Below are 9,755 nucleotides of genomic sequence, written 5' to 3'. Positions count from 1 at the left end.
TTCTAATTTTTGTGTGATTTTTTCATTTCCTCGTATCCATTCTGTAGTTTTTCTTTCTACAATATAAGTAAATTTCTTATTTTCATCTGGGAAGTATAATTTTGGTAGTTTCTTACATAATATTTTAATCTTCCTTATTTATTCTTTATCTTTTTCATCGAACCCATATTCTACATCCTTTTTTAGTTTTTTCTGTAGAGGTTTTAGATTTTCTGCTAATTTAGGTATATATTCTCTTACTTGGTTTGGATTTGCATTAATTATATGAGGTAGGATAGGATTGTCTTCGGAAACTTAAAATTGCTTTTTCTCTTTTTTGTACTTTGCATTGAGTTCTCTTACATATGCATAGGTCTAACATATAATTTGTATTAAGGAGTAAGTTCCTTTTGAAATGTAAAGTTGATGTTATAAAAAGAACTTCAGATGTGTCCATTTTAATATAGGAGATTATTTTTTGACCCCACGAGATCAAACACATCGAATGATAATATAATTTTACTTTTAAGGCATGGATATTGGTCAAACTTAACGTGTTCTTGGCGCTTTACTGCCTGGTTAGCACCCTTGTCTTCTACATTATTGCATTTTCCATTCATGAGTGGAACAACTTAGGTTTATACTCCCCCCCCCCCCCCCCCAGTATTGTAGTATATAAGATGCAGTAACTTTTCCGCTATTTTCTATATTACTCTTTCCATGTTTATGAATGAACAGAGAATTTCTGCAAGGTTGACTCTGTATGGATGTTGTAGCACATAATTTCCTACTAGTAGACTCCTTAATTCTCGTTGCTATTAAGAATGATGGTACTCTGTGCTTTAAATTCAGACCTTTTGATCTCAAATTGTAGTTGCAATACTTTCTTGAAGCAACTATTCTGATGAGAAGTCCTCTATCTGGATTGTTCAGCTGCTGTTTTCAGATGTCGGTGAACTTAAAGAGTACGCGCTGCATTATGATAAGACTGGCAGATCAAAGGTACTTTGACAAGCCACCTTCCTTGGACATTTTCCTGAGAAATGTAGTGTACTATATTCATGTTGAGGAAATTCTTGTATAGGGAACTGCAGAGGTGGTTTTCACACATCGCTCTGATGCTTTAGCTGCTATGAAGAGATACAACTACCTACAGCTTGACGGGAGACCAATGAAAATTGAGGTGAAGTTTGTGACTCATCCAGTGCCTGCAATATTGCCTGATTTTGCACCAGAAAATCCGCGAGGAACTTTCCAGAGGTAAAAGATCTGCTCCTTCTGGATTTATTGTTGAGGGAAGGATTCAAATTGTCCATGGTATTGTTACACGCAACTAATAACTCTAGAGTAGAGTGATAGTAATAAGATCATTTTGGAGCTAATGATTGAGTTGTAATTTCCTTACTAATGAGCCCTTGCCTACATGTAATGACGCTTTTAAAGAACTGTTTTGGCAGCAGACTAGGAGTTGCAGCAGATGGAAGGGGTCATAATAGTAGGAGAGGCGGCCACATGATTGGACGGCGGGGAGGTTTTATCGATAGAAGCCATCATAAACCTGTCTCAGCCGAAGATCTTGATGCTGATTTAGACAAGTATCATTCTGATGCTATGCACATTAAGTAATATCTTTTATCCTTTTAGTCCTATGGTTCTCTGTTATGCCATGTTCAACTTGAGCCATCTCCAAGAACAAAAGTGCCTTTTGGCGTAGATGGAGAAATCATTGACACCATATAGATTGTAGTAGGGTACATAGATAGCTAAATACCCATTGCTAACTTAGCTCACTTTGTTTGGATCGTAATCTGGATATACGTTTCATCAGTACTAGTGCATCGTTGTGGCGAGAGGATTTAACATTGTTCAATTTATTGTGATTCCACAAGATTTTTCTTGCATTACACAGTGTTCCCTCCAGATTCTTTAATCGTGTGCTTAGTCTGCACCGCTTGTCTTTCTTTTTTTTGGTTGAAAAGATAATATATAATACTAAGGTTGATTGTTACAAGGAGAAGAAGGCGACATACACAGTGGCCTAGCGGAGCGACCTCGTGGTGGGTCGTGACAAAAAGGGGATGTACTAGGGACATCCGTTTCCGGGGTGGGGATACAAAAGTCTGCGCCGCTTGTCAAGTTAGTGCTACAGATTTTTTATACTTGGTTAAGTTTCATGTTTGGTCTAGATCATTCGTCTGGACTGTTTTAATTTCTCTATCAATTTTCTGGTGTCAAGAATAGCTTATTCAGACAAATCTTCAGTATGATTTCTGTAACCTGTGTCACAGAGCTAAGTCCTAACGTAATTTTTTGTAAAATATTTCGTGGCTAGTCAAACTATACCACATAAAATGGGATGGATGGAGTATTAAACAACTCGATAATTGTTTGATATAATAGTTTCACATTGCTAGTATGATTTAAGAGATCTACTTCATTTTACCCAAAAATAAAATAAAAAAAGTTTAAATTCTTCGGGTAGATAACTTTATCTGTACTGTTTAACCTATTTTCATTTAAACAAAAGAGAACTAAGTTAATCAATAATATCTAGACAAAATAGGGTACCAAATTCGGACGAAAAGAGCAGTTTTAAGTGATTTCCTTGAAAGATGGAACGCCTAATATCAACTTGTGAATAGTACTTTCAAGAAAAAGAAAAGAATAGGCGTAATGTGCTAAGATGCAACGAGTCAAAGTCAGAATTATTTCCAAGTTTTGCCATATAAGATTCTACACGGGGAATAGATAAGAGGATAAATATATTAGATTATTGAGGCTTAAGTACACAGTAAAACTTGAAATGCCTTTCGAGCTGTTCAGGCGCTCAGGAAAAAGTGAAAAACTAATATGCTTAATTTTATTATTTCTTCACCTGCATTCCTATACCCAACAACGGGAGTTTTCAAAATTTGGTACTTCTCGACTGTGGTAGTAGATTCAATCAAGGTCTGACTAAGGGTGTGTTTGGTACGAAGGAAAATATTTTTCGAAAAATATTTTTAATTTTTCCATATTTTGTTGACTTAAATATTTTGAAAAATATTTTACTCATGAACTCATTTTCTTATAATTGGAGGAAAATATTTTCCCTATCAAGAGAAGGAAAAATATTTTTCAAAATTCTTCTTTAACCTTTTCCACCCTATCCCATCCCTATCCCACCCACCCCTACCCTCACTAGAAAAATTATTTGGGGGGAGGGGGAGGGCAGAGGAATCATAGGGATTTGGGGGAAGAGGTGGAAGAGAGTAGCATAAAAATTATTTTCTACTCTCTTAACAAACACTAAAAAATATTTTTCGGAAAATTTTTTTCACTCACCAACCAAACAAAGAAAAATTAGTGATAAAACTAATCATTTTCCAGAAAATAGAAAAATATTTTTCATGAAAAACGTTTTCCTTCGTACCAAACACACCCTAGGAGATAAAATATTTAGTTATTCTCTTAAAGCCAAAAGGTATTAGAACAAAATCCGTTTCCTTTAAAGTAATTTCAATTAGAGAGCACTACTTTTAGCTTTGTCACAAGCTTTATTTACAAACAAACAAAAGTCAATTGTTACTCTCAAGAGCAAAACACTATGAGCACCTAAGCAAAGTCATGAGCTGGCACGCTGATGCGAACAGGAAATTGAAAATACAGAAGAGTTCACTAAGGAACAAGGGTTCAAAGGTGCTCATGAACAGAGACTCGATTGAAATCACCTAACAGGATTTAGAAGAGAGTGAGAGGGGGTGGGGGGTGGGGGTATAGATAATTAAAATTTTATAAAAATTATATTCATAAGAAATTTGGACTTTATCCTAAAATTGTAACGACCCGGCCGATCGTTTTGAGCGTATTAGCCCCGATTCCCTATTTACTGCATTCCCCGTATCTGTTTCTGCTTATGTGACTCGCCGGGAGGTCTTGTTTTGGTTTTGGAGTGTTTTGGGACACTTAGTCCCTAAAACGAAAGTTTAAGTATTAGGATTTAGACTGTAGTAGGAATGGTGTGAAGATGACTCTGGAATAAAGTTCTGTCTGTTCCGTTAACTCCGTTGGGTGATTTTGGACTTAGGAGCATGTACGGACTGTGAATTTGAGGTCTGTAACTGATTTAGGCTTGAAATGGCGAAAGTCGAATTTTTGGAAGTTTGATCCGGTGGTTGACTTTTGATATAGAGGTCGGATTCCGATTCTGGAAGTTGGAGTAGGTCCGTAATGTTGAATATGACTTGTGTGCAAAATTTGAGGTTAATCGGGCGTGGTTTGGTATGATTCGGCATCGTTTGTAGAATTCGGAAGTTTAGAAGTTCTTTTAGGCTTGAATCCGGGAGTAATCGGTGTTTTGGTATTGTTTTGAGTGATTCGAAGGTTCGACTAAGTTCGTATTGGGTTATATGACTTGTTGGCATGTTTGGTTGAGGTCCCGGGGGCCTCGGATAGATTTCGAGTGGTTAACAGACTTGATTGTTTGAGTTGATGAAGCAGTTGAAGAGCTGCTGCTACTGGTGTAACCGCACCTGCGCAGTGGGCACCGCAGGTGCGAGCACGCAGAAGCGTGGCATGAATCGCAGATGCGGGCAAGGCCATGAAGGACAGGGGTCGCAGGTGCGATGAATTTCCTGCACCTGCGTTAGCGCAGATGCGGACAAGTGGACGCAGGTGCGAGGGCAGCTAGGAGAGAGTGACTCCGCAGAAGCGAGGCCAGGGCCGCAGATGTGCGTTCGCAGGTGCGGAACCTAGAGCGTAGGTGCAGGCCCTAGAGGTGCAAGTGACTTCCGCAAAAGCGGAAATTTCCCCGCAGATGCGGCGTCGCAGGTGCGACAATAGGTCCGCAGATACGAAAAGTCTGGGCAGAAGGTTTAAAAGCAATGGTTCGCGATTTTAGTCTTATTTCAACATTTTGGACTCGGACTTAGGCGATTTTGGAGAAGATTTTCGAGGTGATTATTGAGGTTAGCTTCCTCATTTTGGATTATAAAACGTGTTTCCCCACAAATTTTCCCACCTAATTAGTGAGATTTTAAAGTGAAATTTGGGTCTCCTAATTTCCAGGAATTAGTCACGTCAATAGTCTTCGATGGTTATACGGGTATCCAAAGGACGAACGAGATGGATGTTTGTTGTCCCAACCATTCTTTTAGTCCCAAGCCCACTAAGGAAAGGGCTGACTTAGAACAAAGTTTTCGTGTTGTTGATTCCTAGGTGTAGTGCTTCTTCCCCTATGCTGCCTATTAGCGCTAGTAGAGTAGGATTGAACCGTAATACAGAACCTCTAGGCGTAACCTTTCACTTAATACTAGAATCGAGAATCGAAACATAGCATCTGAGGTTGCATTAATCGAGGATACACGACAGAAGGAATTGTTCTTTTTCCAAACTTCACCTTCAAAAAGCATAGATTTTTTTTCAAAACTTTTCTCGAATCACGTGTTTTTCTCCTCGTAAGACTGAGAGAAATGAATAACTATGAAATAAAAAAAAAGAATCAAATCACACCATCTATGTAATAGGGGTTTAGGGCTTGCGAATTAGAGAGTGAATTTTGGGGATTTGGATGACCAAATGGTGTCGGATTTTGATAAATTTAGTATGGTTAGACTCGTGAGTGAATGGGCTTTTGGGTTTTGTGACTTTTGTCAAATTTTGAGGCGTGGGCCCGGGGGGCGGGTCGAGCCTATTTCGGATTTTGACTTATAATTTCGTATTTTTCTTGTGGAATTGATTCCTTTAGCCTATATTAATTATACTGTACTGCTTGTGGCTTGATTCGGGGCGTTTGGAGACTGATTCGAGGGGAAAAGGCATTTCAGAGTAGGATTTGCTCGGTTTGAGGTAAGTAACACTTTCAAACTTGGTTTTGAGGGTTCGAAACCCCGAACTATGTGCTATACGATTGGTATTGAGGTGGCGCATATGCCAAGTGACGGGCGTGCAAGTGTGCATCGTGAGAATTGTGGCCTGGTTGATTCCATGGCAGTGTATAGTGACTCTATTTTGTTGATATCCGTGTTTTCATCTTGTGATAAAATAATTGAGCTGTCAATCATGCTAGATATCATGTTTAGGTTTTATGTCGGTACTGTTAGGACCCCTAGTGGTTGTTTCTTGCTGTCATCTCACTGATTTCATTGATATTATGTACTCAGTCATGTTCATGCATTTCATATCATATCTCAGTCTCAGTTGTTAGTTATTGATACATCATATCATTGTTTCGGGCTAGTTTTCATGATATTGTGAGCCCGTGACCTGAGCCTGGAGAGATTGATAACTGACTGAGGCTGAGAGCCTGATTATGAGTGACAGTTATGGGATCGGGCTACACGCCGCAGCGGTTATACTGATTTTATGATAGCGCTTGGGCTGTAGGAGCCCCTCCGGAGTCTGTACACTCCCCCAGTGAGTGCGGTTGATATTATTGAGGGATGGATCTTCCCTGGACATGGATCTTGTCCGAAGTACTTGATACCTGGAGATGGATCTTCTCCACAGGGCTGGATTGGCCTTCCTCGGTACTGGGTGACTTATAGTCAATGACGTATATGTTCTGGGATGGATCTTCCCTGGGCCGTATGGGCCATATACAGTACCTAGTGGTTGAGCATTCAAGAGTGTGAGCACATGAGGCTGGCATCATGGTGCATCACGTACAACATGTGCATTGGCATGTAGAGATAGCAGAGTTATATTCTTTACACTGTTCAAATCTGCTTCACTTTACTGTTTTGAGTTGCCTATTTAATTTGAAAGCATGCCTACGTTTCTGTTCAGTTATTTCTATTTTATCTGTACCGGTTGAGTTCATCACTACCTTTCAGTCCAAAGTTTGGACTTGTTACTTACTGAGTTGGATGTACTCAAATTACTCCCTGTTGCTGATTGAGACTTCAGAGTTCGGAGACTACCAGGGTAGCAGCACGGCGTTTGCAGGCCTTGACTCTTCTTCTATATCACTAGTTGTATTTTCAGTTTATTTCTCTAGACACTGTAGTGCACTGTATTCTGTTTTAGACGCTCATGTACTCAGTGACACCCCGATTTTGGGATGGATTGTATCGTATTTTGGATATTTATGTTTTCAAAAAGGCTTTCCTAAATTATTAAATTGCTTCCGTCTTTTTGTTCAAAGATTTTTTTTCTGTGTTGAGAGGTTGAGTTGTGGCTTGCCTAGTTCCACGCTAGGAGCCATCACGACAAGTTGGTATCAGAGCCTAAGTTACATAGGTCTCACGAGTCATGAGCAGGTTTAGTAGAGTCTTGCAGATTGTTACAGAGACATCTGTACTTATCTTCGAGAGGATGCCGAACCATTAGGAAACTTCACATTCTTGAATTCTTATCGTGAAAATCTTTTGATTCCGGTAACTAAATTTCTGTTGTTCTAATTCTCTCACCGATGGTGAGGACGCGTACTATGGGCCAGGATGGACAGCCACCAGTACCACCAGTCAGGGCCGCAAGAGGCCGAGGTCGCGGTAGGGGCAGAGGTGCAGCTTGCACCGCAGCTAGAGCAGCACCTACAGATCCATCTGTTGCCCCAGTTCAGGAGTAGGCTCCAGTTGTGGATGAGCCTGTGGGACCAGCTCAGGCACCACCTGTGCCCATTGTGATTTCAGGCCTTCAGGAGGCCTTAACTCAGATTCTGACCATGTGCACCAGTCTTGCTCAGGCGGTCTCTGTTCCGGCCGCAACAGCCATTTCTTAGGTCGGGGGAGGCACTCAGACTCCCGCCGCCCGCACACCAGAGCAGGTGGTACAGGGACTCCAGACACCGGGGGCACCACCAGCCCAGCCGCTTGTAGCTGCTCAGGACTATGTGGTTCCTGCTATGCCCGAGGATGAGCAACGTAGATTGGAGAGGTTTGGGAGGCTCCAGCCTCCATCTTTCAGTGGTGCAGATGGAGAGGATGCACAGGGCTTCTTGGACAGGTGTCAGAGGATACTCCGTACAACCGTTATTCTAGAGACCAGTGGGGTCTTGTTCACTACTTTCCAATTATCTGGGGCTGCCTTCAATTGGTGGAAGGCTTACGAGAGGCGTAGGCCGGTCGGCGCTGCACCCCTTACCTGGCAGCAGTTCTTCGTTCTCTTTCTGGAGAATTTCGTGCCTCAGTCCCACAGAGAGGAGCTGTGCAGGCAGTTCGAGCAGCTTCGTCAGGGTGATATGTCCGTGACGCAGTATGAGATGATATTTTCAGAGTTGGCATGTCATGCTATCTGGTTGGTTCCCACAGACAGGGAAAGTATTGGGAGGTTCATAAATGGCCTCACTTTTCAGCTGCGATTGCTTATGACTAGAGAGAGAGTGTCTGGTGCTACATTTGAAGAGGTTGTCGATATTGCTCGTCAGATTGAGATGGTTCGCAGCCAGGAGCGGGTTGAGAGGGAGGCCAAGAGGCCTCGTGGACAGGGTGGATTCAGTGGTGTTCCTTTTGGGGGTCAGTTCCACCACGATAGGGGTCGTCTCTTCAGACATGTTCAGACGACTCGCCTAGTTCACCGTGGTGCATCATCTGGCCATGGTGCACACAACTATTAGCAGGGCCAATCTTCATTCAGTGCACTACCAGCTCAGAGTTCGTCTCATGCACCATCCGCTCAGGGTTCATCTGTGTCAGGACCTTCTAGCAGCTATTCCGGTGCTCGGGGTTCCCTTCAGTCCCCACCGCCATTTGTAGAGAGAGGTTGCTTTGAGTGCGGAGATTTGGGTCATATCAAGAGGCATTGTCCCCGCCTTTTGGGAGGTTCATCTCAGCAGAGGAATCAGCCTTTGACTTCGGCACCAGTTACTTCACCACCCGCCCAGCCAGATTGTGGTGGAGCTCAGTCAGCTAGGGGTCGCTCTAAAAGGGGAGACCGATCAGGTGGCGGTCAGGCCCGTTTCTACGCACTCCCTGCCAGACCAGATGCCATTGCTTCGGATGCTGTGATTGCAAGTATTGTCTTAGTTTTCCATAGAGATGCCTCTGTATTATTTGACCCTGATCCCACTTATTCGTATGTGTCCTCGCATTTCGCTCATTATCTGGATATGCCCCGTGAGTCTCTAGTTTCACCTGTTCATGTGTCTACACCGGTGGGCGATACTGTCATTGTGGACCGTGTATATCGGTCATGTATGGTGACTATTGGGAGCCTGGAGACTAGAGTAGATCTTTTATTGCTTAGTATGGTCAATTTAGATGTTATCTTAGGTATGGTGAGTTGTTAGATGTTTTGTTATATGGCTTTGAGACAAGTGGGGGAGTCTGCTATCTATGATTTGATTGCACGATTTTGTACGGTATTAGTTTTTGGGCTGAGGCATACTTGTTGATTGGTTATGACTTGCAGAGATTGATATCGGGGATGACTTGAGTAAGAAGATTTCTTGAATGCGGGTTATATTGCACTTTATGAAAAATAATGAAATAATTAAATTGTTATTTTGAAGGATGTAGTGCGCACAGAGTGTGAATTTGATCGATGTTGTTAAGGCAGGGTTACCCCTTCGAGCGTTGCTGTGCTAATGAGGCACGTGTCTTTCAGCCCATTTGGGTAGTGCAATTTAGAATTTGAAATTACATTTAATTATGCCGGGATTTACGGTAATTTTGTATGATTATGGATTCTACATTTTAGTATAAGAAAGGTAAGAAGAATAATTTGAAAATTCACATAAGGTATTTTCAGAGTGAGCGTTATAATTGCGGTATTTATGGAGGTACATAAGAAGAGTACAATGGCTTACGGGCCTTATGGTGGTGTGGTGTTATGTTAGGGTGTCTTGTAGTGAGCTTTGG

The 9,755-nt window shown here is 41.8% G+C and overlaps 1 long non-coding RNA gene across 1 annotated transcript; it reads left to right on the top strand.

The window, feature by feature from the left end:
• The first annotated feature begins 726 nt into the window (after nt 1-726).
• On the top strand, nt 727-2,270 carry LOC107810829 (uncharacterized). Its single transcript, XR_012698887.1, has 3 exons — nt 727-981; nt 1,064-1,239; nt 1,440-2,270. It is a non-coding gene; the product is annotated as an uncharacterized LOC107810829 (long non-coding RNA).
• Nucleotides 2,271-9,755: the final 7,485 nt, after the last annotated feature.

This window comes from Nicotiana tabacum, chromosome 14 (genome assembly GCF_000715075.1).
Source record: "Nicotiana tabacum cultivar K326 chromosome 14, ASM71507v2, whole genome shotgun sequence".
NCBI classification, from domain to species: domain Eukaryota; kingdom Viridiplantae; phylum Streptophyta; class Magnoliopsida; order Solanales; family Solanaceae; genus Nicotiana; species Nicotiana tabacum.
Note: the sequence above shows the minus strand (reverse complement) of the source record. Positions and strands in the feature narration are given on the sequence as shown.